Consider the following 25213-nt stretch of genomic DNA (forward strand, 5'->3'; position numbering starts at 1 on the left):
GAGGGGAGAGACTGGATGGCGGCGTGGGCCCACGCCAACTCTCCTCCCACCGTGACGATGAAGGCCAGGTCACTGAAATACACGTGTGTGCTTGGGACCCAGCTGATTGCGTGGCTAGCCATCCGATGCCTGATTTGGAATGTGCAATGGCCCCTACCTGACACACCAACTATCGGAGTTTCGAACAAACACCGACTAGTAAATTTATAATTGTTGCGCATTAGGCACAAATGGTGTACTAAAGGACATAAGGTTTATATTGGTTCGGGTAGAATGTCCCTATGTCCAGTCCGCTGCTGCTCATCTTATTAGTACCAAAAAAAGGTTTGTAGTAGGGGCTACAAATGGTCGAGAGAGGGACTATTCCCAAGTCTCCGATGGAGAGGTCAAAAGGATGCCAAGAGTTCGGTTGCTGCTTGACTGCATGTTGTGTGTCCCAAACGATCCGTCAAAAGTTGGTCCCTTTAGTGGGGTGCCCTGCCCTCCATTTTATAGACCAAGGGAGAGCATTACAGATGGGAGAAAGAGGAAAAAAACAAAGGTAGAGAAGGTCCTTCAGGGGAGCCGGGTCTTCATTTTCTCGTGTGCCTACCCTGCTAACATGGTAGACTATGTCAGAGATGGCATGTTCGCTGATCCCTGGGTTCTATCAACAAGTGGGTGCGTCCCATACTTCGCCGATGGATGGTGCAGCATGTCAGAGGGCCAAGCTATGACCCTTCGGGGAGTCAGCAGGGAAGTTACCCTACATCTGTCACTGTAGGTGATGTGAATTCTATCTTGGATCATAGTGGTTGTCGCATGCTTGTGTTAGTATCCACGTCTGAGGACTGATGGCGGCGTCCACAACACTATGGGACAAAAGTCAGCGCATACAACACTGTTCGGACACTATTAGGTCAGAAAGGGCTTAAAGTGCCCGTCCCATCGTATCCTAGCGGTGCCTTCCCACAGGCATAAAGGGCATGGCCCTCAATACTGTGGTTGACTTGAATGTCTTGTCGTACCCTGTGGTCGTCTTTATGTAGGATCTAGGTGTAGTCGTTGGGTGAGGCAGAGCTAGCCCTTAGTCGTCGGGCGAGGCGGAGCCCGCCCTCGGGCATCGGGCGAGGCGAATTCTAGCCCTTAGCCATTGGGCGAGGCGAAGCCTGCCCTCAAATGTCGGGCGAGGTGGAGCCCACCATAAGCCATCGGGCGAGGCGGAGCCTAGCCCTCAGGGGTCGAGCGAGGCGGAGCCCGCCCTCGGGCGTCGGTGAGGCAGAGTCTAGCCCTTAGTCATTGGGCGAGGTGGAGCCCGCACTCGGACGTCGGGCAAGGCAAAGCCCGCCATTAGCCACCAGGCGTGGCGAGGCCCGCCCTTGGACTTCAGGCGAGGCGGGGCCTGCCCTCAGATGTTGGGCCAGGCGGAGCACGCCCTTGGACGTCGGGCGAGGCGAAGCCTAGCCCTCGGGGGTCGGGCAAGGCAAAATTTATCCCTTAGTCGTTAGGCGAGGTGGGGCCCTCCCTCAGACGTCGGACGAGGCAGAGCCCGCCCTTGGACGTCGAGCGAGGCGGAGTCTAGCCCTCGGTGGTCGAGCGAGGTGGAACCAATCTTCCGTCATTCGGGCAAGATGCGCAGTAGCATTCTTGTCTGACCGGAAGTGTCAACGTTCGATGGTTATTAGTTCCACCTCATTGGGTACCCTGGTATTAGGTCCCCGACAAGACCCTATTTTGGTGTTTCTTAAAAGAGTGTCCCTAAAGGTACACCAATCAAGAGGGAGTGTCCGAGATGTCATAGATGTGAAAATCTAAGTGATACTCAGAGCCTCTTATTCGCAAAGGAATTGATCTTATGAACCCATAGCTTTTAAGAGTAACTCCAGAAGGAATTCTCAAAAGTTTATGAGATGGGATCAAGGACTCGTTGGGGCAAAGTTTTTCAGCCAATGCCTTTGAAATGATACTCATCCCAACGGTAAGACTATAGTGAGCCTCAATGGTTGTTTTCTTTAGGATGCAAATTAGAACATCTGAGGGGGCAATGATTCAGGCTACCTCATTGGGTACCCTGGTATTACTTATAAACCTTGCCCAGGTTGCTCCTAATATCTCCTTCTCCTTCTGTTGAAATGTAAGTACTTCTATTCGTAGAGCGGCAATTCAAGAAAGGGGGAAGAAAGCAAGGCAAAATTTGTCTCAAAGTTCATCCCAACTTCCTTTTACTCCTACGTTATGAGCGTACCATTGTTTCGCTCTTCCCAAAAGGGAGAACGAAAATAATTTCCATTTAATGGTCTCTTGTGTCATGCCAGCAATAGTCAGGCAAGAACATAGTTGCTCAAATTCCTGAAGGTGAGTGTAAGGATTTTCATCCTCTATGCTAGAGAAGGATTGCTCCCGAACCATGGCTATGAAAGCAGGACAAAGCTCATAGCCATCAGTAAGAATGGGGTGTGAAGATGGTGGAGGCTCTAATAATTCACCCTTCAGAGTCGAAAATTGAATGATAGGTGTGGAATCCATGTGGTAATGGTGGTTGAAAAAGGTAAAGGGATAAACAAACGAACTTGGTTCTAAACTAGCACAGCTATCGTTCCCCGGCAATGACGCCAGAAAGGTTGTTGGCATTTGATAACGCGCATAGAAAAATCCATAAGAGCACGGATACCGCTGTAGCTTTCACCTAGGAGTATTCCAGAGTATCGATTTCCACGAGGAACATGAAGTGTTCTAGTATCAATCAAGGTAGTCTAAGGGCAAAGATTGAAAAGTGTTTTTGTGGGTATAGAGGGGTTTTCTAGGGTTAAACTAGATAACTAAGGATCAAGCTAACTATACTTTACTTACTTTGGAGCAACAGTACCTTTCCGACTCTCGAAATAGGTGAGAAAAGTAGTCGGGGGAAGGCTGCCTAAGCTCTACGAAACACCAATTCTAACATGGTGGATTACAATGGCCTGACAGAGCTGTCACCATTGGGGATACCACAACTAACCATAGGATTGGGACAAACTCAGGTAAACACTAGCCTAGACACCATGTCTATGCTAATGGTTACTACTCTAATGCAGATCTTAAGACTAGAGCACTCAATGCAAGCGGAGTTCCCGTAAATAAAATATAGTAAAGATTGAATCCAATTAACTAGAGAACTTAAAAATACCAATAGAGGAACCTGGATGTAACTCAAAGATGAATCAGATCTGTAGAGGTACAAAGTCGAGAAGAATCCAACAGATTCGGCTCTTCATTAGATCTCTCTCCTCTCCTCTCTCCCTATTTTCTATAATTCAACTAGATGAGAATCATCTAGAGGGACACTACTACAATTAGGGTATGAAATAATGAAGCTCTGGAGTGTAGGGTGTGTAGATGTGTGTCTCCTAGAGGGGGTCTAGGTGTCCTTATATAGGCTGAGGTGGAGTAGGGGGCAAGGAATCGAGGTGGAGTAGGGGGCAAGGAATCATGACATCATCGATCTACATCAACTCCCTCAATCACCGTTGGATGAACCGACCTAAAACCACCTCAAAATCAAGAGTCTAGATCCTAGGAAGGCATACGAGGTGGCAGAGGGTGAGGGGCCTCCGTAATGGGCTAGCCAGCCTCACCACTGGGCTGGCCGCATTTCTACTATGGCAGGTGGGCCTCCCCTTTAGGTGGTGGGTCCTAGGCTCCGTCTTGAGTCGACTTTTGTAGTTTTCACGAGTTGAATCACTTGTTGTCATCGATTTGCTTGTTTGGAGTGTATGACAGTGGTCCTAGGAGCTATTTTTCTGGATAAATCTTCCTGCATCCACATATTCACCAAAACCTATGGAATTCATTAGTTTAAAACCCTATACCTATGTTTGGTGATGGAATTAAGTGTATATGTAGAGTATATTAATGGTTTATGATTGACAATTAACAACCATCAACACTATGTTCCATCACTAGAGCAAGAGTATTCGTATAGTATATATATATAAATCAGAAGTACTCATATCCATTAATAATGCTACCATGGGTATAGAAAGTAGGAACAACCGAATGGTTCCAGTCCCGAAGGACTTCAGGCTCTCAAACTCTACAGAGGTGTACAACTGTACCCACACGGAGACCGGGACGAAACCACCATACCCGTTCCTAGGTAAGGGTTGCCTCATGTTCCCCAACCTTTCCCTAATCTAGCCCGAATGTCACATGAAAGGTTCGACTGGTGCCCGGTCAATGTCTCGGACATTTTTGACTGGCACAACCCCCTTGCCAGTTTCATGGACAAACCGATCGCCACTAGTTACTTGGCTTGTCGACCCCATCCACGACATGTGCTTTGTATGGGTGGTTACTTGGACTCATGTATCCCAATAAACAGTCCTTAACTGCTCCACGAGCTATGTTGCTTGAGATCCCACACTCACAACAACCTACCCCTCAAATGAGCGAAGTTACTAAGGTGTTATACAAGTTAAAACCTTAAGTGAAGTGAATCCTATCCAGATTAGGAAAGTAGATCAAGTTGTAACCCTAATTCATTTTAGTAGTTAATTATCCTAGTGTAGCGTCCTATACACATGAGAATGAGTTCCCTTCTTAGGCTTGACTTCTACCATTGCTAAGCAACTAAGCAATAAGCAATTAAGTGTTTCCATTCCCATTGTTTAGATGAGAGGGTAGCTTCTACTAGATTAATGAGTGACTCTAAGTGTAGAGGTGAGCAAGATTAACAACCAAAACTACATGTAATGCATAACTCATATTGGACTTCATAAGTATCCAAAATAGGGTTTATAATAGTGGGGTGTCTGCCTAATAATGCTGCCGATTCCTAAAGATCTAGTTAGTAGTGATGACTCACACACAATCCTCACAAGATGAGATAACCGAACTTGAAAAGAGAAGATCTAAGAATTGGAGACGGTTGTGTGATAGATAAAGAGATTCAAAGTTGATTAGGAACTTGGGAAAATACATCTAACTATGGCTCTATTGTTGCATTATTAGTAGCTAAGCTCATTAGGTGATGGTCGGTTACTTGGGTATATTACTTGAACCAACTCACGCTCTTTGTGACTGGTGGACACTCCATCCTAGGCAATAGATGCTCTGTTATGCAGGGCTTTGAGATGTAATGTTTCTACTTGGCTCTGTATAGGTTGGCGGATACTCCATGGGAGACCATGGAGACTTTGGTAGGTTTAGGACTTAGTCGATTCTAACTTTCATTGCTATCATCGGATGGTTCTGACCAACTGACGGATGCTCCGGTATGAATTGGGTACTCTCGGGTTACTGGGTAATCATTATTTATAATTCACCAGATGCTCCATCGTGGGCAGATGATGCTCCGGTGTAGGCTTGGTGCTCTCGGGTTTACTGGCTATAAGGTTGTATAATTCAGTGGACACTCTGTGGGATACCATGAACACTCCAGGTGGTCCAAGCTGACTACAGATAATGCTTTGTAGTGGCTAGACTTAGGATTGACGTACACTCCATTAGATGGGCGATAGAACCTATACTCCTTGGTTCTTGGGTGAAAAATTTAGGATTCATGCCTAGATCTTGGGTTGAGGCCTTCATGCATGTGTAGGACATCCCGAGTGTGGCTTAGGTAGGTAACTAGGCCTAGAATACATATGGTTTGGCTTGGGTTAACTAGTGTGACTAATGATTCCTTAATTATGAGAGAAACCCTTAAGATACATCAAGATTGAGCATGGCAACTTAGCTTGGCTTGTTGATGAGTTCCTTGTCATCAAGATTGAAGATCCACACTTGTCATCCTTACTTCCAAGCTAAGAGAGAGATTTCTCCCTTGGATTGCTTCCCATCAAGTAATCCTCATGATCCATCCATGCAAGAGAGAAGGCTTGAGTTAGGGTTTAGGGATTGATCTCAAGATAATGAGAATAGAGAGTTCATGCAGCTAACCATGAGATGAGAGGTTGTGGAAGCTCAAGTGCTTGATCTAGATGCTGATCTTGCTAGCCTTTGCAATCTTGGTTCTCTTCTCCATCTTGTTCTTCTCCACTTTCTCACTCTAGTTCAACCTTTCCTTCTCTTGTTCTTCCTTCTAGAGAGAGAGTGTGTGAGGGAAATGAGGGGAGAGTGAGTGGAGCTAAGGTTCAGGTGTTGGAAAATATCTCCCATTCATGTTGACATGTGGGCCATGCCCCTCAATGGATGATAGCTCCTTTCCACTCAATCTACAGTCTCTGCACTTTCATTGGATGGTCCGGTAGATGTGGCTGACTAGTCCGATAGGATTCTGGTTTCATCTATCCAAGCTTGGGAACTTGGTCTCTCTAACCTTGACTCCATGTTGAGGCTTGCAATGGCCTTGTTCATTCTTTTAGTGAACATAAATGTTTTGAGTTGGGTCCTTCGATTAGCGTCCTCCTTTGACTGGTTGCTTAGTTGACCTAGTTGTTCGGTAGTTAATTATGTATGTCGTCGAGTAGTTGGTTGCTAGGACATAGTATTTCTTTGGTTTGGGTTGTTAAGGGTGTCCATGGAGTTCGATGGGTTGTGTCCTAGATATCCAAAAATGAGAACCTATGGTGTAATGAACTCGGGTCATTACAACACTCCCCCACTTGAATTCAATGCTCGTCCTCGAGCTTGCTAAGTGGTTGCTCTCAGTTCACTTGAGGACTTATTAAGGATTTCTCTTTACCTTTTCTTTGAACTATGAACCTTGTAGAAATTGCAATTTGTTAAACTTGATGGATAGTTCGGCGATCTTCATGGGTTCTCTAGTGTACCATTGGAGAACCTTAACTATCGGGCTCAAGCAATCTGGTGGACGCTCGCCATGCTCGTGGACTGTCCAATAAAATCGGGCTATATATAGGCCGACAGCCCCCTGGACATGTCCTTTTCTTTTCTCCACCCGCCGGTCCCCCACACACGTGCCTACGCCACCACCCACTCCACGACTGCCGACTTTTGGATGCTTCTTCCTTGATTCCTTTGGTCACATGCCCAACCACGTGTTTCTCCAAGATACGGGGCATTGAGTAAGCTCCTTTTCCTTTTGCTTTTACTGTTTTTCTCCATGGTTGAAAAGCTAGGGTTGGTACCAATCTATGTAATGGTTAGGGTTACTCCAAATCCTTCTTGGGGTCTTGTAGAGTATGCTTGGATGTGCCTCTATGCAAGTTTTGATGCATTGGTGCTAGTTGAATCATGAGATTTTGGGGATTAAACATCGGTCAATTACTGTGGAGTTGTTGTTCTAGTTCATTCTTTGAGGGATGGTCCGTGAACCTTGTGGATGATCCATTAGTCAGTTTGTATCATACCTTTGCTCTCTGTATAAAATTTATCCATTGACGAAAGGTTCCAATAACTTGGTGGAATACTCCTGGTAATGTCTAGTTGTTCTCTATTGTGATTATTTCTACTTGTTCAACTAACATATGGTCCACGGACCTTGACGGATGCTCCGTCAGTCTCTGTCTAGTTCTGGCTTAGTTTAGAATTGCTCAACTTGTTGTTGCAACTTTGTAGATACCCTTCAGATATACTAGTGAGCTTGTGTATACACTGTGTATGGCATTGCTACCTTGTTCTTACATCCGAACTCGCATTTGCCCCAAAACTTTATCTTTTATTGCTTACTCTTATCCAAGTTTTCCTAACCCTTGTCGTTTTCTTCTTATTCATAGGCAGTACTCTGATTCTCCGTCTCCATGGTGGTGGTAGGGAGAAAAGAGACCGAGGAGGGATGTTGGTGGTAGCAGACGTCTAGTTCCGAATGGCGATGATCCAATGGACAGTGACTACAATGCTAAAGAGGAGAAGGGGAGTAAGGAGATAGTTCCACACAGGGCAAGGTCCAAGAGTGCCTCAAATGCTCCACCAAGGCATCAGCTGGCTCCACCATGGCACAGCCTTTGCCTTCGTCATTGTTGATGGTCATTAACACCTATTTTGACCATCAACATTTCACCCAAAAGCAAGATAAAGTTAGGAAAATCATCATCACATGTGTAGGATTTGCTTTATAATTCACTTAGTTCCACTTGTACATGGAAATATATTTGTATGTAAGAATTTTGGCCAAACTGGTGACAAATACACACATATGAGGCAAGTCGACATGGCAAGGGGCCACATGCCACACCGGTCGGTGCCACATAGGCGCCGCCCGATGCCCCACTTGCCCCTTCCATGTCACCGATCTATGGGAGAGGTCCTCCAAGACTTCTTTAGCATTGATCTTAAGTTGGTTTGCACCAATGGTCATGATGGAGTGGTCCTGGATCCATGGGTCCACTATCAATGACTTGGAGCCCTCCAACTGACCTTGCAACTGCCTTACCAACCATATCTTCACATGTGCTGCCTTCACAACTACCTTTGGGAGCCAACCAAGGCCCTACGATCGAAACACAATGGAATCATACACTGGCTGGTGCCCCTACCACGCTGCTCGATGCCTAAGTTTGTTCCACTGACTTCCTATGCTACCTATAAGTACCCCCACTGCCTCTCAACACTATAAAAGGGGCAATGGTTCTTGGTGGAGAAGGGCACCATCTCATTCCATCACTCCAAGTGAGAGTAGTAGCTAGGCAAAGCTCTGTAGCTCTACTACTTAGAAGTAGAAGATAGGGAGAGAGTGAGAAGGCTAGAGAAGGGCCAGGGTTGTCAACATCCTATCCACTTGTGCTTCGCCGGATGAAGCTCTTCTTCATGATATCTTCTGTGGTAACTCTACTCTTTTGCATTACTTAAGTATTATTTATATTATTGTGTTTACTGGTTTCACCACTCGGTTAGAGTGCTCTAGTCTCATTTCATCATGTATAGGATTAGAGTAGTGAGTCTATAGATTAAGCGTGGTGCTTAGGCTATAGCTTGCCTATGTTTATGGCTAGGCCTCAGGATAGATTGTGGTAGGAGGTAGGTGGTGACTAGCCCTGACCATCCTCTGTATTCCACCATGATAGGTCTAGTTATTAAATTGTAGGGCTCATGGCAGACCTTGTCTAGTTATCCCTCCTGGTTGCTAGGCGGGCTGTGCCCCAAAGTAAACAACCATGATATAGGTTTCCTTAATCTTGCATTAGTTCATAGAAACCACATATATCCTTTCTACCCATTATCGTTACCCTTGTGCTATCCTTGGACAAGTTAGTTCTTACACTAGATCACTTCGCGTTCCCTCGTGGAAATTCGATACCTTGGAATACTCCTAGGTGAAAGCTACATTGACATCCATGTGCTTGCGGATTTATCTGTTTGCCATATCTAGTGTCAACAGTCGTCACCTTTAAGTTCACCTTCACAATCTTTGTCTCTGTCTAGAAGTGGTGGAGATGACAACAATGAGGAGGAGGAGGAACAAGGGAGTGATGGTGATGATGGGAGTGGTGAGGAGGAGGAGGGCAATGAGGATGAGGAGGGTGTTGAGGAAGAGGAAGAGGCAAAGTCCTATGATGAGGGGTTGGAATACAACCCAAGGACAGTTGTATCCCCCATCAACACATTAGGTCTGCCCACTCATTGGAAGCAGTGGAAAGAGGATCACTTAAAAGAATTCCATGATGCCTGTGAACTAAAGTAGTTCAGCTAGCCACAATCCTCCCCAAGTGCTTTCTTTGATACCCAAGACCAGTATGACCTCTTCTGGGGCCTGTTCGAGTAGGCCGTCATGTGCATGAACCAAAAGTGGGTGGATTAGAACTTCAGGAGCAAGTACAAGCCTCTTTAGGGTTTACTAGTCCAAAGTTGAGGAGGCTGGGTTGAAGAAGATCATGATATTCCATCACAATTGGAATGAAACCATGGTCTGATAGTTATACTCTACAATGGAGGTGAACTATGAGATGGAAACAATCAAGCGGATGACTAGGAAGGGCAAGTACAAGGCCTCCTTTGGGGAATTCATAGATGTGTGTGGGCTTGATTATTATACCATGAAGGAGGGAGAGCAGATGGACACGCTCCCTAAGGCGAAGAAGAAGAGTGAGGTGGTTCAGTTCTATTTGACTTCAAACTTTGAGTATGGCAAGATCAAGGGTCTAGCAATGGAACCAAGTGTACTAAACTCAATGCTTCACTGCACTCTGCTGCCCAAGGTCGGTAAGACTAATGCTATCCAGTGAAAAGTACTACGTGGCCATCAAGAGCATCCTAGATGGCACAAAGGTGAATTGGGTTGACTTCCTTGTTGAGGAGCTGATGGTGTGCAAGCATGAGGTGCGGGGTTCCTTGGGTCACCAGCCTTACATCATGGCATTGGTCAAATCCTAGGCAGCCTTTCTAGGGCATTGAAGAAATAGTGCACAAGTCCTTCTGTCCTCGCGTTAATGACAAGGATTTCTTCACCAAGGGCTTACCTCAGCCTCTAGCCTCCGTCAGCTAAAGGAGGTGAGTCTTTAGCTCGAGGTGCTGCTCGTGGTCATAGGAGGGATGCAGGTGCTGGGGGTCAGGGTGGTTGGGTGCCTCCAGCCAGTTTCTTTAATCCATATTTTGAGGACATCTGAGCTCATATGCACAACATGATAGGCCATATTGGAGGGGAGCCTTGATCAGAGGTTCAAGCGTGAACGAGGCTACTTGTAGGAACACCTCATTGGCCTGCTGCAGACCTCAATACGCAACTTGGTGGAGAGGATGGAGTTGCTCGTCTCTAGGGAAGAGCTACAGGGAGTCCACAATGACTTGGCGGCCAATGCTTAGAACATTGCACAGCTTAGGCAGTCCCATGACAACCTTGCTACCCATATCTACCAGGTTTTCTAGCCGACGACTCCAGGTAATTTCCATATTACTCACTTCTTAGGCCTTTGCCCATTGCACAATCCTCACTTTAAATTTCTCATATCCATTTGACTTGAGCTCGCTTTTCTTGCAGGTACAACTCTAGTGCCCCATCCAGCGTCGTACCCTTAGGGGAGTACCGCATCAGGCTCTGCTCCTGACCGGTATAAACTTAAATTCCTTTAAATTTTTAGTTTTTTCACCTCTCATACTCCAACTTAGCGAATTTAGAATTGACACTTAACTTTTGTTGTAGGAGTGCTCCCAAATGTGCCTACCACTGGCATCTTTCCTCCAACGTATCAGTCGATTCCTCCACCGCCATACACCCTAGCAGCAGCCATAGCAACCAACCCCGCCACTGCCTCCACAGCAGTGATGTTCATCCTTGCCTCCTGGCTACCTTCTGGTAATGGTTTGAAAACATGAGTCAGGTCGTTTGCTTGTCGCCTAGTCATCACATCAGGGAGTGACACTTGTTTTGCTACACTTGATACTTGGTTCGTGATGTGGTCACCCATCGAGGTGGCCATCTTGCTACATTGGTCGTGGTTGAATGGTTAAGGACTTGATAAACCTTTTATGTCATGCTTGTGGACTGTATTTGTGGATCTCCGGTGATGTTGGTGATGCCTCTTGAACATCTTGTATATATATGTGCTTGTCTGCTTGTTCTATGATTGGGAGTTAAGGCCAAGATATAGGGGAGACTCTGCTCAAAATTTTCTATCGAGATAAGGGATAAAGATTGCCTCGGATGATGAAGAGATTGGGTTTGCTACCGCTCTCTTGACTATCTTATCGTCGTGACACACTACGCGTAGGGCGACTATAGAAGACAACTCCTTACTTGGGTTATCCTATCATTCTCGCCCTGAGTTAGTACTTGCAATTCTATCAAGCTTGTTTTGTTTCCAAAACCTTTTAAATGATTGACCGCTAATTGATCTAGGTGAGAGGCTAGAATGGACTAACTAGGAAAGAGTTACTATCAACCTTTAGTGTTTAGTTCTAGGTAGTAGAATTCCAACATTTTACCCAATTTCTCGAGCGTTATGCATTAGTCAATGAAGGTCTAGTACAAGGACTGTATATGCGAGCCAACCATTGCTCTGATACCCAGTCGTCCTGTCGTGCCTACGAGACCGAGGCTGACGGGGGTTGTCGCATTTCCACCGCGAGGCCCCTAGGAGCGCACTCGACAACTCCTCTTCAGGATCAGGTTGAGTAGCATACAGTGATCCAAATAATAAACTAACACATCACTGACAGATGACACCCTAATTATTGCATCTAAGATCAATGTATTCAAAGTATGTTACATAAGTTTTACTGCTCGGTCCAACCCATGGACAGGAGTACTCATTCCATCTAAGGTTGATATTCATGGTCGCTCATACATGAACTTCTGAGTTAACTTGTAGCACAATCGGAATCAGCCCATTCCAAGTGCTACTATGTAGCAGTAGTTAGAGCCATGGCTCTACCCGTTCTATCACGTACCTACAAATTAAAACAACATAACAGCAACACCGTGAGTACACTACATACTCAGCAGGGCTTAAGTCCAACATATAACATTTGGTGGATGCAAGGTAATTATCAGGCATTTGTACATTTGTGAAGAGTACATGGAGTTTATTAATAGTATGACATGCTATGTTCCATCACTAGAGGCAAGAGTATTTGTACAGTATATATATATATATATATATAATCAGGAGTGCTCATATTCCATCAATAATGCTACCATGGGTATAGAAAGTAGGAACAACCGAATAGGTTTCGTCCCAAAGGACTTTAGGCTCTCAAACTCTATAGAGGTGTACAACTTGTACCCACACGGAAGATCAGGATGAACCACCATACCTATGCCTAGGGTAAGGGTTGCCTCACATGTTCCCCAATCCTTTCCCTAATCTGGCCCGAATGTCACATGAAAGGTTCGACTGGTGCCTCGGTCAATGTCTCGAACATTCCCGACCGGCACAACCCCCTTGCCAGTTTCACTGGATAAACCGGTCGTCAACTAGTTACTTGGCTTGTCGACCCCATCCATGACATGTGGTCTGTATAGGTGGTTACTTAGACTCATGTATCCCAGTAAACAGTCCTTAATTGCTCCACAAGCTATGTTGCTAGAGATCCCACACTCACAACGACCTACCCCTCGCATGAGCGAAGTTACCAAGGTGTTATCCAAGTTAAAACATCCTGTCCAGATTAGGAAAATAGATCAAGTTGCAACCCTCATTTGTTTTAGAAGTTAATTATCCTAGTGTAGCGTCTTACATTCATGAGAATGAGTTCTCTTCTCATGCTCGACTTCTACTTGTTACTAAGCAACTAAGCAATAAGCAATTAGGCATTTCCATCCCCATTGTTTAGATGAGAGGCTAGCTTCTACTAGATTAATGAGTGACTCTAAGCATAGAGGTGAGATAGATTAACCAACTCACGTTCTTTGTGACTGGTGGACACTCCATCCTAGGCAACGGACACTCTGCTATGTAGGGCTCCAAGATGTAATGTCTCTGCTTGGCTCTGTATAGGTTGGTGGATACTCCATGGGAGACCACGAAGACTCTGGTAGGTTCAGGACTTAGTCGATTCTAAGGTTCATTGCTATCATCGGATAGTCCAACCAACTGATGGATGCTCCGATATGAACTAGGTACTCTCGGGTTATTGGGTAATCATTCTTTATAATTCACCGGATGCTCCACCAAGGATGACGGACGCTTCGGTGTAGGCTTGGTGCTCTCGGGTTTACTGGCTATAAGGCTGTATATTTAGTGGACACTCCATGGGATACCGCAGACACTTCGGTGGTCTAGGATGACTACAGATAAGGCTTTCTAGTGGCTAGACTTGGGATTGATGGACACTCCATCCTAATGATGGACACTCCATCAAATGGGTGACAGAACATATGCTCCTTGGTTCTTGGGTGAAGACTTTAGGATTCATGCCTAGATCATGGGTTGAGGCCTTCATGCATGTGCAGGACATCCCTAGTGTGGCTTAGGTAGGTAACTAGGCATAGAATACTTAAGGTTTGGCTTAGGTTAACTAGTGTCACTAATGATTCCTTAATTAAAAGTGAAACACATAAGATACAATGAGATTGAGCATGGCAACTTAGCTTGGGCTTTTGATGAGTTCCTTGTCATCAAGATTGAAGATCCACACTTGTCATCCTTACTTCCAAGCTAAGAGAGGGATTTCTTCCTTAGATTGCTTCCCATCAAGTAATCCTCATGATCCATCCATGCAAGAGAGAGGTCTTGAGTTAGGGTTTAGGGATTAGTCTCAAGATAATGAGAAGGGAGAGTTCATGAGCTAACCATGAGATGAGAGGTTGTAGAAGCTCAAGTGCTTGATCTAGATGCTGATCTTGCTACCCTTTGCAATCTTGGTTCTCTTCTCCATCTTCTTCTTCTCCATTTTTCACTCTAGTTCAACCTTTCCTTCTCTTGTTCTTCCTTCTAGAGAGAGAGTGTGTGAGGGAAATGAGGGGAGGGTGAGTGGAGCTAAGGTTCAGGTGTTGGGAAATATCTTCCATTCATGCTGACATGTGGGCCATGCCCCTCAATGTATGATAGCTCCTTTCCACTCAATCTGAAGTCTTTGCACTTTCATCAGATGGTCCGGTAGAAGTGGCAGACTGTCCGATAGATTTTGGTTTCATCTATCCAAGCTTGGGAACTTGGTCTCTCTGACCTTGAGTCCATGTTGAGGCTTTCAATTGAATTGTTCATCCTTTTAGTGAACATAAATGTCTTGAGTTGGGTCCTTCGATTAGTGTCCTCCTTTGATAGTTGCTTAGTTGACCTAGTTGTCCGGTAGTTAATTCTGTGCGTCGTCGAGTAGTTGGTTGCTAGGATGTAGTATTTCTTTGGTTTGGGTTGCTAAGGGTGTCCATGGAGTTCGATGGGTTGTGTCCTAGACATCCAAAAATTTGAACCTATGGTGTAACGAACTCATGTCGTTACAATCCCTGGGAAAGCCTTACTCAACATCACAAGGACTGAGATGTGGAGGATCCCCTGTCAAGGTTAGATCTTGGAGGCGGAGCCCATAGTAGAGGAGGAGCCCCCTAAGGAAGGAGTGCGAATAGGAGGCCAAACTCATAATAGTGGAAGGGGCAAACAAAGATCTTGGGATATGTGGAGGCCATTACCTGCATCAAGGTGGACCTCACCCATAAATTGGACTTCTAGTGGACTGTCTAGGCAAGGTCGTCATAGGACTCTAGGCACACACTCCTTGGCTTTAGTGGAATGTAGTGGCCACAAGGTGCATCAGGAAGGCTGATGTCGCCCCAAAGATCAACTCTTGTCCTCTCCAGAGATGCTAGTGTTAGCGGTCCTTAACGACCAAATCTGACCACCAATTAAGACATAAAAAGAAGAGAAACTAGCAATCTTATGCACATATGTATTTACTATTGACCAAGTTCCACATGTATTTGGAGGTTATTGTTTTACAGGACATAAACACAAATACATGGGAAGATATACCAAAAGGGCACTTTCCGACAAAGCATAACGCTGAATCACGCAAATGAAATAAAGAAGAAGGCCCATCCACGCAAACAATATGGACCAAGAGACCACCCAAGGAGCAGCCTAGGTCCACTCAGCAACCCACCAGGCAAAGATGATGGCGAGAGGGCTCAGCCAGGGTGCGAGCTGCACCCTGGGTGTAGGCCCACCCCCACTGGCGCCTCTCTGCCACTCCTTCTAAGGGCGGTATCTAGACAGCATGCAAAGGCGGTGGAGTCCATGCTTTGCGCCAAATATCTTCTCTACACTGACCTACAAGCCTGTATAAATAGGGGGGTAGAGCCTCCCCTTCAACACACACACACCTCTCTTGAGCAACTCCTCATTCCCACCTTTACATTTTACCTTTTAGTAGTTGTTTAGAGCAAGGCAAAGGTACCTTGGAGGGCTTGACTTCTTGGAAGAAGAGATTCTTGCCTTCACTATATTATTATAGTCATACTTATGAACTAGAGTATAGTCGTTATGTTATGATCTTGACATATGAACTAGTCTATAGTTTCTATGTTATGAGATTAACATACATGACTTTATGCTTAACTATTCATATAACTTATATAATTAGAATTAGAGCTAAGTTGAGGTGGCGGTTCATCGTGCCTTTGGGTGTGCCCAAGTCTTTTACTTGTCGATCCGTAGGGTCAGAGTCCTCGAGGGATTTGGGTAGTTTATGTGTACGTGAGCTGTGGTGCTCGGGTATGGAGAGAATAGCTGAATACATTTCCTTCTCCACGGTTGAGGTGGTACGCGGCAGGTGGTGACATCCCTATCCGTCCCTTATAATCTCCCACGTTTGTTTAGGGCGTAGGAGTCTAAAATGCCACATGAGGTTGTTGGCAAACCAGTACTCAGTAGTCTCCCGACCTGCTTCACACTTAGCACTAAAACTAATTATGTAACTTGTATGATTATCATCTAATCTTTGTATGACTATACTAGAACATGCATGCACTGTTTAGGATTATTCTTTTGTTTCTCTTTTATCCTTTGAGGAATGCCCAAGTGTGTGTCCACTATCTTGATAATACTGTTCTTAACCCTGTTATAAACATTAGTGTACTTGCAAGTATATTATTGGGCTCATATCCATACTAGACTCTTGATCAATTAATGCCTTCCTTTGAAAAAATATAAATAACGATACCCTGAATACTTCCGAGTGAAATGTTACAATGGTAGCTCCGTGCGCTTGCGGATAAATATCTAAAATTATTAACGAACTATCAAAGCTGTACCTAGTGACATTGCTAATTATTAGTAACGTTGCTAAGTATTGCCAATAGACATTTCTGGCGCCACTACCAGGGATGGATTGTAACTCCATTCTTAGTAGTGACGTTAAAAAATACCAACAGCCAGCAAGAGTAGTTTTAATCATTCTGAAGACAAGCCTTTTAGATCTGAGGACTCCGCCCAGGGAATTCCACATTAAGGGCGAGTACGTTGCTACATGTCACCAGTATCATACAATGCCGCATAGGATTTTTATGACATGTATGAGAGAGAGTAAGGTGAGTGAAGTGGCTGTTTCACGAAGCAACCACCTCATGACCAGAAATTTAGGACTATGAGATAAATATTTCACCATTATACGATTTAATATTGCCATGTAACTCATATTTTTTAAAAAATTGAGAATAATGTAATTACTATAAGACAATTTAAAAGATAGTTGTTCATTTGTCTCATGATTATGTGGCATTGCATGAAGCCATCCTTGAGACAACTTGCCCTGACAAAGACGATTACATGTAGACTGGGCTCTTGCTTCCTCGGTAGATCAGTTTCCTATCTAAAATGAAAATTGTAGTAGTGTGCCTTATATTTTGGGCTACAGGGAGTTTACGTTTTGGAAAAAAAGAAAAAATCAGCATATACAGAATGAATGCATGCGAAAGTTTTGATCTAGCTATTTTAAGCCACCTATCAGATTATTTGACATATATAATTATGTTGTTCTAATTATATGCGGTTCACTCTTTTTCGAAAAGAGTAACAATTTATGGACATTGGTTTCAGATTCCTTAGGGCATCCCCAATAATGTCACTTCAGTTAGCTCATAGGAATCCATATCAGCACTTTTCTAATGTGGAAGAGAGGAGATGGAAAAGAAAAGAGACTATATTTTATCTCAACACCTATCTCGCTCAGAAAACGAGATAGCCTCCTCATAAAGAAAGAGAGAGGGAAGTGAGAAGATATAGAATAAAAAATCATTTATATATGTGGGGGTTCATACAATGAGGTGACAATAACATGGCATGTATGACAATAACTGCTGTCCCATCCTGTTAAGAACACCCTTATACTACTTCGCATAATTAATTTGAGTGTGATTTCAACCGCCTTTCCAAAATTGAGTTTGATCCCGTTTTATTTCTTTCGTGAGATGACATGGTTAGTTATTATTCTTTATTTCCTCTAAATTTTCAAAAGCGCCGAGATGGCATGTTTGCCTCTCAATATTTAATATCATCCTAAAAAGAAGGGCCTGGCAAAAAAAATAAAGGCATGCATTCTTCTTTGCAAAATACTAATAACACAACAGTTCTCACTGGAGACGATATTCTTGGCTATACTTCTGGAATAAAACTTTGGAGATATGGTCAGTGGTACATCACAATCCACCCTTGGTTAATTAATATATGCCTCTACACTGGTTTATATATAGCAGACCGTAAAGTCTAACAGTGACACTGCCACTCCCAGAAAACATTTTGACTCCTTTTTACCAAGACTTTTGAATTTCTTTCTGGCTTGATCTTTCAAGTATATGACTGTCCCTACCCAGCACCAATGGCCCGATTCCTGTCAATCATTCAGGGACAGCAAAAGTACTGATGCAGGTAGGGAAAAGATAGGGAATTCCTCTGCCATTAAGTTAGGTCGTTTCTAGGGGTGCACCCTCCCCAAATTTTATATTATCAACTTGGTACTATTGGAAGTGTCAATAGGTCCAACGCTGAGGGGAAAAGAACTGCCAAAAGGATTACGAGTTGTTTATGCACAGTGGCAGACGACGACGTGGCAGCTAATTTACTGTAAAGTAATGCACAATCAAGCCATTACGCTGACGTAGCGAATCTAGCTGAGTGATTCACTAACCTAATTAACTCGCTGGCTTCTAGCGCGTGAGTTTGAGATCTTAGTCCAACAATTTTGTGGCTCTCTAGCTTGTTTTTTTTTTTTTGTTTTACACCAGATGACCATGTTGCGACACGTGGATATATGAAAAATGCTAGAGGAGAATGTGTATTCCTCGCTAGCTGCTTTAGTGCTTTGGACGTTCCTTGTTAGGATATTAATTCACTGAAACAACAATACAAGATTCATATATTACTTTTTTTTTTCTAACAAAGTACAGACACGCTGCTCAGTTACATACACTCACCAATACAAACGGATGCACGCACGCACCTACACACTACTTATAAGAATATTTAAAGGACTGTGCCGACAAATCTTAAATTTGACGATATGGCAGACATCTAGCTAAACCGTTGATTAATCAATGAATACTACTCCTTCTGCTCCAGATTATACATTTTTTTTAAAAAAAAATCTAGATATATTATTTTTACTATACATTTATACATATTATATATTTAAATACATATCAAAAGCTATGTATCAAGAAAAATCGCCCAAACGTCTTATAATTTAGAATATAGAGATACATTAATAGTATGATAAACAAACAAGAAAACATAACAAACCCACTAATGGTATCATTCCATGAAATTCCCCCATTTCTTATGTACTCCAAAAAATTATCAGGTGTCATAATTGTTACACTGAAAATTGACCAAAATTGGCAAACCTTGGCTGCTTATGGGAAAATGGCTTAGACATTTTCACAAACATGCTAAGCCTATTTTGGGAGTTTCTAAATTTACAAATTGGATTTCACCATTGCATTTCTCTTGTTTGAGACGACCGAAATGCATATATAGAATGCCAAATTTAGATTCTGAATGAGGAAATTATGCTTCGGAGAGTATCAACATGTGGAAACTGGCAAGCCGGTTTCGGCAATCTAGGTCCATTTTAGTTGTATTTTGACATGATTTGTAAGGGATCTCAACCTCCATAGGATAAGCCCACTGTCACAGGGTCAGAACCACGGCAAGTATGTTGTTCGAGTCGGTGTCAGAGTATGGGGTCTCCGGTGGCTTGGGTGGACTCAGGAACACAAGAATCACGCAGAGTAGATGCAACTGTTTATCCTAGTTTGGGCCAATTCGGTGCCTACGTCCAGCAGCTGATGATCCTTATACTCAAGAGCACCCAAAATCTAGGGGTTACAACAGAGTGTAAAGGAAGAAGATTTGGTAGAGGGTTAGCTCGGTGCTAATCCTATGGTTGCCTCGCCGCCGGTGGAGTCTCCCCCTCGTCAGAGAGGAAGGAGACGACGGGATGCGGTGGAGGAGGAGCTCTCGGTGTCCCTGTCCGGGTTGCCTTGCTCTTGGTGCAGAGCGGAGGCAGATGGAATGGAATGGAGTGTCTGGTGATCGAATTGGGATCCTCCCCCCACTCTTAGGTCTGACCTTATCCCTTATATAACGAGATAGGTCTGGTACATGGCGGTTTGGGGGTTCTAGTCTATGGTCTACGTGCGCCGGAGTCTAGGAGGGCCTTGTAGCGGTGCGCCGTGGACCGTCGAGGTGTCTTGGAGCCAAAGAAGCCTGGGCATCGTCCGACTGCTCTGTTCTGACACTCTGTGTGTCAGACGGTGTCGGCTTGGACCGGCCTCCCACGGGTGAGGCCTTCTGGACTCTTCTTTGTGGCGAAGGAGGTCGGCTCCAGGGCCTGACGCGCGGGTCCAGAAGCCCCCGAGCCCCCGGAGGCCGTGGGAAGCTTTGTCTTCTTGTGTCACGCCCCGAACGTGATCCTATCGGAGGAGCAGCTGGTAGGGGCACGCCTAGGGAGTGGCGTCGGGGAGCCCCCAGGCATCGGTAGCCTGGGGCTTGTCTTCTTGTGCCTGGGCCTTGACTGGCATCGTTAGCTGGGTAGGAGCCAAGGGCCGGGCTTGGAGGTGCCGTAGATCGGGAGCCCAAGGCTCGAGGAAGCCCCCGAGCCTCAGGCAGAAGATGCGGTCGAGTCTGGCTCGGTCGGATCTCTTTGCCAGAGGGTGCGCGCGAGCATGCCCGATGGGCATAGCCCCCGAGCCCCCGGGCGATCCTAAAGGGGTCGGTCGGGGGTCTTCTTCGTTCGGGAACCGTTGCACCCAAGGCTTAACATACTTGTATGTTAGGATCTCGTCACCCACCCCACCTTGTAAAATATAAAGGATATATGAACGATTGAGGGCATCCACTCTATCAAATCAATTTATCTTTTTTTGTTTTATTCATGCCTTTTATGTGTTCCTCTTTGAACTAATCTTATCCAACCCCATATGTTGTTCTACAAGCATATCAGCGGTGTTTGTGGTCGTTCTTGGTTGGCTTGCCAACCCTAGAACAATAATAGGTGCGCCTCCTTGACTGCCTCCTTCCCTGGAGGAGTTTCTAGGTTCTTCGACATAGAACATCTTTGGAAACTGGCTAGGCCAATTTTCCCTATTTCGTTGCAAATTGTTCCTTTGAGAGAATCAATTCATTGTGCTGTTTCCCCTTTCATCCTGGAGTCCATTTTTGGTGCACTATGTTTATTGTTACTTACTGATTCCAAACAACAATGCCACGGTGAGAAATTGACAATTTTTTGAACCATTAATGGAATTCTCTATTTGCTCTCCGCCAACATCATCTACACCAGAAAAAGCAAGAGAATCTCTTTATTAGAGCATCAAGGACTTGTTGATTTCCAAGCGACTATCATGTATACTTACAACCCAGTCTGATAATACTTCGCTTTCAATGCAATATTATCATATCAGTTAAATGTACGAGATTGGAGCATACTTTGTCTATATTATATATAGGCAGTGGTTGGAACTACATTCTGGTAGCCAGCTTGAATCTAAAAAGCCTGAGATGCAACAGCCTACTGCAGAACTGCTTATGCCTACAGTGTACCCAATGAACGTACATGTTTTGGTTTGCTAGTTGCTACAGATGTTAATTAAGAGAAACACACACACACACACGTCACCGTAGTATGTAGACTAAAATTGACGAAATAGGAAGGCTGCATTGAAGTTTAAGACTGCAATGTGTTCACTGCGCTGTAGATCCAATTATAAAAGTACTATACGAACATATGACACATGTAGGTACTATATATTATGAATTATTATCCAACAAATTTCCCTGCACTCAAGTAAGTAGAGAAATGCTGTCAGACAATTATATTGATCAGAGGAAGGTAGCTTTTGAAATTAAATTGAGTCTTTCTAACAAGATGCATGTTTGGATTTTTGTTACTAAACTTATTGTTTTTTTTTTGAACCCGGTACATATATTACTCATGGGCTGACAGCTCGTCAGCAACAATTACATTAATGTGATCACGGAGAGAGCTTAAGATTTGCCCAAACCCTTCAACACACTCGTACCCACTAGCGGCAATTGCATGGGCCACCCTATTACACTCTCTGGATACAGAGACACAACAGAAACGACTGAAATTAACAAGCACCAAGAACTTGAGCTCAGCGATCAGCCCACCAACAGCACTATCATCAAAGTCATCTGAATAGAAAAGGCTGCTTGACTTGACAAATAAAGGAAAATTAATATTATTATTTCTTCTTTGAACTCCATGCAAACATACGGAATAATCATCGTCATTGCCGTTCTTTGTTTATGTTCAATTTTGATAGAAAATTAATATTATTATTTCTTCTTTGAAAAAAATAAAGGAAAATATGAGTGTAGGCGGCGTTAAACTCGGGCTGGATATCTTCTCACCATATAAGGATAACAAAAGAAACTAGCTAGCTGATTGTACCTGGACAAGTCAAGTACTTTTCAGCAAATAATAAAGAAAATTAAAGAGAGAAAAAAAAAAGAATATGTGCAGTTGATTGTACCTGGACGCTTGCAGCAACGCTATCTCCAGTAGGACCTCGGCACAGTAGGCAGCCATCACCTCATGGCTCACGGAGATAGAAGAAGATAGATAGCCCAGACCCGGACGCACTGTATGCAAAGGTGAATAATGCTACGAATTAGGCCTAAAACAATAGTGCACAGTTGCGTAGCCGTTGTTGACATTGCGACGCGGATGTGTAGCCGGCCCCGTCCCTGAAATCATTCTCCCCGGTGACACTGACGCTGACACCACACGCTAGCTGACGCAACCGCGGCGACCTGCATCTGCTCATGCATCTGATCTGATCCAATCTGCCCCCCGGCCGTGAGTGGGAACACAAGAAAGCATATGATCCCTATTGTTTTGTTTCTGGACTCAGCACATAAGAGCAAACTTAATAATACAGTCGGCAGGCTGGCTCAGCTTTCTCTCAGGCCATTTATATAGCGGTTAGCTCTTCACTTTTAATATTATCTCTCTCACAATGGTTCACAATGGTTAGCTTACAACCCTCTCTTCTCTTTCATCCACTTCAGCATTCAGCTGGCTTACGATCTACTATTATACTTGCTCTAATAGTTTCTCTAGCTAGCTACTCGTAGCTAATTACAGTGTTTCGTCGCCCAAGCATTACCATATATACCACCAATCAATCTATACGATGCTACTGGCCTGCCACAAGTGTAGACGGCGGAAATTGGTGGCAATCTAGTGCGATGGACAAGATGACGATTTCCTTTTTTGCCCTCTTCTCTCTGTTTGGATCCTCTTGTCCCTTTTTGTTCTCTTGTGTTCACATAATTACCCCGGCCCAGACAGACGGCCACCAGGGCCATGCATGCAGTGATGCAGGAGCTAGCGAGGCGAGCAGGAGGAGGGGGATGCTTGCACGCAACAGCACAGCACCGCACAGAGCACACAAATAAAAAGCTAGCGCATCAATCAATATAATTGGTGAGCACTGCCGCTGCTAATCTAAACCGAATCAGGCAGGCGCTGTGATTGAAACCCCACCACCACTAATTAAAGGTGGTTAATCTCGGCTAAGCTAGGCTGCTGGCTGCTTCTGGGGCTCTACTAGGAGGTAATGACGCGACGACCCACCGAATAACATGCGCTCCCTCCGTCTTTGTGCTTTGCTTTGCTTTTCGGCCCCGCCACGGCCATCGTGCTAATTCGTCATTATGTCTGCCGATTAGCAGGATCGATCGAGCTGCTGCCAGGACGACTCCATGATCCATTCCATAGCGCTCACTAGACCATCAAAAGCCTGTGTTTAATTTTGCGCTACTTTTGTATTATTAAAAGCTAATATTTCCATGTGTTGGAATTGATTAAAAAGACGAGATCCAATCTAGGAGGAACCAGCTGGTTTTTTATTTTCATTAAGAAGACAAATTGGTACCCAAATTCAATCCAAACAAGACTTGAACCTAGGGGATTGGGTGTATGACCACATCTCTCATCCAACTAGTTGAGCTAAATTTGCTTAGTTTCGTTCATGTGTTAAATTAAAAGCTACTGTATTTCCATATGTCGTTGTGGTTGTGCTTTTTTTCGATCATAATAAAAAGCTAGCATTCCACCAACTGCAGGATACAGTTAGCAACTAGCAAGGGGAATCCACGATGCATGGCATGGCATGACAATCGATGCTAGAAAAAGGCACAATTCGTCTTGGTAGCCATGCAAGCTACGCACACACCGTACCACCGCACTTGCACTCTTGGTGATGAGGATGCCTTCTGCCATATAGCACAAAACTTTGCCTCATGGATTGGAGGCATTGCAGATTTGCAGCTTATGATGCATTCTTTCTTTCTAGTTTTTGTTACAGATCATGCTCTAGGACAGGAGTCGGGGGAATATATAGCTTGGATGCCAATTGGCCGCTGATGGGACCGCTACAGTTCCCGATCCTTTATCTTTATTGGCCATATTAGTTTATCTTATAATCCGTTTTTTCGGTTTATTTTTTCAGCCGAAAACAGTGTTTTTCTCTCACAACAAATCAGCCGGAAACAATGTTTCAGCTTGTTTTTTCATCGAAGCGAATGGAGCCATTAGCATGTAGCACCTGAATCATATGTTCTTGATGCATTATGCAACCTGTCGATACCTTTTGATTTCTGCAAGTTATCCCAAGTGTAATTCAGAGCTTATATACAATCTTCAGGATACATCCTGTTCCCTATAGTGTTTTAGCCCCACAAGAAAAAGCGACTACGCAGGTCTTAAATGCTGATCATTGTCAAATGGAAAATGATCCTGCTCATGACCGCCTCAGTAAATCACTAGCATCCCTCGACTTCATCATTTGATAGCTACGGTACATATTAGAACCAATCCAACCCCTTCAGATTCGAGAGGGATAGCCCGGATGGAGACTCCAGGTGAACCTGGAGTCACTCCTGCATCATCAGATGTGTCAGTCAGTTTCAGCAGGAGAACACAACGAACTCTAGTCCATCCTCCAAGTCTCCTAATCCTATTTTCCACCTAATTTGAAAGTAATAATATAAGAAAAAAGGTGAAACATACTTAGAGCCGCACAAATATATATACCCCATTTACACCTATGGGAATAAGGCATTATATGCCATATAAGCTATTTGTCTACTCTTCTGTCCCTAAATAAATGTCTTTTTTTCCGTGCCGTATATTTATAGAAAATACGTGCAACATTTGTATCTCCAAATAAGTTTATTATAAAAATAGATTCAACGATCTATATAATGATATCAGTTTTGTACCATAAATATTATTAATTTTTATATATATTTAGTCAAAGTTATTTCTTGGTAAGAAAAAACGATAGTTATTTAGGGACGGACAGAGTATAGTTGAATGAACCTACCTTGAGATAAGTTTTGTACCGCTCTTTTTTGTCCTATTGTTCTTAAAGGAAGGCAATTGTTCTTAGAGG

The sequence above is a fragment of the Miscanthus floridulus genome, chromosome 17 (assembly GCF_019320115.1).
Source record: "Miscanthus floridulus cultivar M001 chromosome 17, ASM1932011v1, whole genome shotgun sequence".
In the NCBI taxonomy this organism is placed as follows: Eukaryota; Viridiplantae; Streptophyta; class Magnoliopsida; order Poales; family Poaceae; genus Miscanthus; species Miscanthus floridulus.